We start from the raw sequence: 5,043 nt of genomic DNA, 5'->3' as shown, positions 1-5,043 counted from the left end.
ATCATGCTGTCAAGATTAGGTAAGACCACTATTGATGTTACAATTGTCATTTACATGGTTCTTTAAACCCCTCACTGGTGTTCTTTTTAAAGGCGAGCGTGTCGCCGGTGACGCATTTTCAATGGCTCTTTGAATTACCATAATTCCTGAACGGTTTGCTCTATTTTAAAAATTCCAACAGTTTCTTGAAGCTGATACATTGTGCTTTCTTGTCAATATTTGGTAATTACGGTAATTTTACCCAGAAGCCTGCAGGAGGTCCCTGTGTTTACCGGTGTGACAGACGAGGCGGTGGAGAGATGCAGAGAACGGAGCGGTCGAAAAAGTTTTTACAGCGGCAAAAACACAAGAAAAATGTCTGAAAATGACCATCCCGGGAAACATATCCTTCATGGAGGTTCAGAGAAGACTTTGAGACCGAAGGAGCAACGGAAGGAGCCATTATTGGCAAGAAAAGGTAACGTTTGTGGAGCTGCATTTCCGTGTTTTTTTCTATCCAGGAATCAAGCTCTTGCTAGCTAGTTTTTACTCTGTCTGAGTGAGATAAATGTTATTCAAATATAAATTAGATTATTTATTTTTACTCATAGGTTATAAGTAATCTTATAAAATGTCCATAAATTAATTTTGTTCTGGAAATAAATATCCCTATAAATGAAAACTATTTCTTCATCAGGTGTCCTGTGGGAGTCTGTGAGCTGCAGCTGATGATGCTGGAGGACTAAAGATGAGGAAACATCAGGAGGCTGGAGGTTCTGCTGATGTGTTCAGAGACCAAAGCTGCTCATAAAATCAACAACAGTGGAAGACAGATGCAGAACCTGATGAAAGACCCTCATCCACTGAGATTCAACCCCAGACAGATCCCATGTGTCCAAACATCTCTAAATGCAGGAAAACATCACCAGGTGAAATCTTTTCCCACTGCAGAATCTGCACCAGGAGCCCTTCCTGGAAGTTGGACTCTTGACTGTCACTGGCAGCATCACCAAGACCTTTGAGGTGCCAAGGAGGACAGAACTGCCCTGTGTGACCAAAAACGCCTGGAGATATTTAACAATTTATGCACTGTTTTTTTGCACAATTAGACAGAAACATGCATGAATGCTGTTGTAAACAGTTTGATACTGGACAAATTCAAATTTTTAACAAACAAAATCTGTTGTCCATATACATTTGTACTGTCTTTCTCACTAAAAACAAAAAATCAATTTTTTTTTTTTTTTTTTTTTTTTACCATTTAAAATCATCTAACACATTATGGAATAAAATAAATTGTAAAATGATGATATATATTGAAGATTCAATGTCTTCTGGGGAGAAAAGGGTAAAAGCGCACATTTGTAGGCCATTCTCTGATCCTTTATAGTCAAATTTAGCAGAAAAGTTGAGGCGGAAATTTTGACCCTTAGGCCTTAAAGGGTTAACAGAGAATTTCTGGAGGTATTATCATAAAGCTTTAGCAGTTTCTAAACGGAGTTCCCTTCCAACTTTGTGTCTACATTTTTCCAAGTGTTTGTGTGCAAACTTTTAGAGGCAGAAGAAAAAACTAAAAAAGGATGTTATGTGATTATTAAAACTTCCCTGTGTTGGGTAACTTTAAAAAAAAGTAATTGATTACTTTACTTTAGCTACTGGATGAAATTGTACTAACATTACTTTACTCATTACTCATTATAAAAAGTAATTTACTACTAGTTACTTTACTTTTTTCCTGCCATGAACAAATTCTCAAGGGAAAATCGCATCACCAAGATCCTTTTGTCTTTCACTCAAATTGTTTTTTAAATCAATGTCGTCGTACAAACTATGAGCATGGTTTAAGACATAACCTGACTTCATTAGAAATCAGCAGAGTGAATAATCACACAAATCTCAAGTATATGTGGTCTATACCACCACTCAAAGCGGCATGTGGAAAAAACCAACTGTTTAATACCTCCTGCAGTTTCTTTCTCCTCCTCAAATGTAGAAAGTCATTCTGACGATAGGGGGCGTGGCTAGTGATGGTGGTTCCAGCTCTTTTTAGAGAACAGGATTCATTTTGCTAAAAAGAATCATCTCTTTCAGCTTCTAAGTGCCACTTCGGATTGTTTTGTTGCTTCATTATAATCAGAAATATAAAATTATGCACAAAATGAATTGGTATAACTACTACTAATAATAATGCCTTTTATTTATGAATGTTGAGTATATGTAGATGCATTTATTTATTAACTTCAGATAAAATATAATAGGAATAATGACAAAATGTCTTCTATTACCATTCAACTTTTGACTTGATACATTTTTTTTTATTTAAAGTGAAACAACCTATTTCTGTATCTGTTGCTCCCTTGTGCATGTGTGCTCCCTATGCAGCTTCAGGTTTTGCAAGCCAATATCAACATTAATCCATTACATGAAATAGCTATGAATCTCTGAACTGGACACAAATGTTAGAAGTGCATATAAAATCTTGTTATGCTAATGTCAAATATATGTGAAACACATTTTGAATAATGTGTACTTTAAACAAGATATAGCAAAGGAAGATGTGTTAAAATGTTATTTCCCACATATCGGCTTCATTTTAGAATTTTTTTTAGAAAATATTTGCCAAGTCATTGTGCTTTCTATATGTCTGCTGCTTGGATCAGAAATCGCAGTTGAAGAAGAATGGTCTAATTTCAGCAGCTAAAACAAATGTTTGTATTTTATAAAAGATTCACATGACTGAGAAAACATTTTTATGGTCAGATTTCATAAGTCTCAGACTACAAAGTGTACCAGTTTTATAAACCTGTAATCAAAACCCTTTGCACAATCACAAGAGACACACATGTCTTATCTAAACTCATCTGAGATATTTTTTGTGTCAAATCACATAAGAGCATTCTAGAATTGTTTTCGCTTGACAGTGGGGAATCAATACAAAACAGTGTTTGTCCCAAAGTTTATGAGAAGATGATCTTTTGAGAGGCACCAAAGTTGTTTACATTGAAAATGATTGACATGTGAGAAGAGGTAATGCAGTTAGAAAATTAAAGTCAATTAAAAAAAAAGTTTTACAATTAAAAAAATATAAAAATTGGTTTAAAAAAACAAAAAAACTCAAGACTCAAAATCGATAGCAAATAATTAAAGTATAAACATTATCCAACATTGCAGAGTTCCAGCAGCAGAGTTGAACTTTTTAGCCTTCACGGTTTTTATGACAGCTGGATAAAAATTGCGCTTGATCTATTTATTCTTGCTTGGATTAACCTATTGCATGAAGACAGCAGTTAAAACTGAGAGTGGGAGTACAATACTGCAATACAGCAGTTTATCAGAACTTTTTTTCTTAAAAAACAGCTCTCCTCGCTCTAAGTGATGACTTCATCCACTCTAGATTCTGCTCAAATTGGTCAAAAAATCCAAAATTGCCTAGTTTCAAACAGCTGTAGTTCAAAAACTATAAGACACATCCAAAATAAAAGTAATACCTGTACATCCAGTCCCTCAACTACATTTTAAAGTTTAAATTGTGTTTCTAGCTGAAAAATTGTTTCAGATCATTTCAAAAACTGTGAAAGAAAAGCAGACTTCAAAGTGACTTCCATTAAATTTTATTTTTAAAGTACTTTAATTATATTTTTTTATAAAAACTATAAATAATTGAGAAATTATTTGAAGCTAAAAAGTCCAAAAATAGCTAATCAAATAAATGATTAATTTTTTTTAAATAGCATAAAGCATGCAGAAGTTACAAACACAGAACATTTGGAGTGTCAAAAAAGCCTTCTCCAAATTATTTCTATGGCAAAAGTTGCATAAATTTGCATAATTTGCATAAAAACCATAAGATGCAGTAGAAATTTTAAAAGACAGCACGCATCTCCTCAATAAGCTGAACATTTTGATACTTAAATGGCTGAAATCGCATGTAGAAGGCAGGAGATATTGATCGTTGAAAAACGTATAGAAGAATAAAAAGAAGAAAAGGAAAAATCTTGGTAGATACCAAAAGAGCCAAAAAAGCCAGCATGTTGCTAAAATGTTAGCTTAAATCCAAAGTAGCCCCCCAAAAACCCAGTAGATGCCAAATTAGCCAGAAACAGTTAGCATCCTAAAACATTAGCTATAAGACAAATTAGTTTGAAAAACCTAGGTAAATACCAATTTAGCTAAAACAGCTAGCATTTTGCTAAAAAAATAGACAAAATCCAATTAAGCTTTAAAAACCTCAGATGATGTCAAATTAGTCTAAAAAGCAGCATCACTTGAACACATGTGGTTCAATACTAAATTAGCAGAAAAAAAAATGAATGATAGCTAAATTAGTTATAACATCTAGCGTATTGGTAAATATTAGCAGAATCTCAAAGTATGATATAAATCTTAACTTGATGTCAAATTAGCTATATGTTGCTAGTAGTGATAGAAGACAAAGGTCTGTGATCGCATGAAGTGTGATTTACTACACAAACCTGAATGATTATGTCCATAGAACTCATTGACAATTTCTATACATTTAAATATACAATGAATATTCCTATAATTTACTTTAAACATGTAAACAGGAAGACTCCTTTAAATGCTTCGTTCAAATTCATCTGTAAGAGCAATTAGAGCATGCGATTTTATATTTTAAAGTCTGATAACGGCGGTGTGCATATCATGAGATCTGAAGCATCATCAGAATCAATCATAGTAATAATGTGGAAGAGTGCAGGACACTCAGTGCAGCCACATGCTAAGCTCATGAATTCTGGTTATCCATTTCAACTGGAAGAAACAACAATCTGATTTCTGGAAGTAGACCTCTAACTTAAGGTTCAGCAGACTGACAAGTTGAATTTTTAACTCCCATAATGCATTCCTGCGGTAGATATGATCATTACAATTTCTTCAGAAAGCATGACAAGCTCATGAAGGCTTTAAAATAGACAGAAAAATCCTCCATGTACTCCATGACATGTAAATAAGTGTAAAATTCTGAAAGAAATGCAGAAATGTGTCTAAAATCCTGTTTAGATGATGAATATGTTCAAATGTGAATGAATCTCTGAGACTAATCCA

General features: G+C 33.6%; 1 long non-coding RNA gene across 1 annotated transcript; it reads left to right on the top strand.

Annotated features, from left to right (window-relative positions):
* Positions 1-106: 106 nt before the first annotated feature.
* Positions 107-3,070, top strand: LOC118598424. Its single transcript, XR_004947512.1, has 2 exons — positions 107-457; positions 677-3,070. It is a non-coding gene; the product is annotated as an uncharacterized LOC118598424 (long non-coding RNA).
* Positions 3,071-5,043: the final 1,973 nt, after the last annotated feature.

The sequence above is a fragment of the Oryzias melastigma genome, unplaced genomic scaffold (assembly GCF_002922805.2).
Source record: "Oryzias melastigma strain HK-1 unplaced genomic scaffold, ASM292280v2 sc00513, whole genome shotgun sequence".
NCBI lineage: Eukaryota > Metazoa > Chordata > Actinopteri > Beloniformes > Adrianichthyidae > Oryzias > Oryzias melastigma.
Note: the sequence above shows the minus strand (reverse complement) of the source record. Positions and strands in the feature narration are given on the sequence as shown.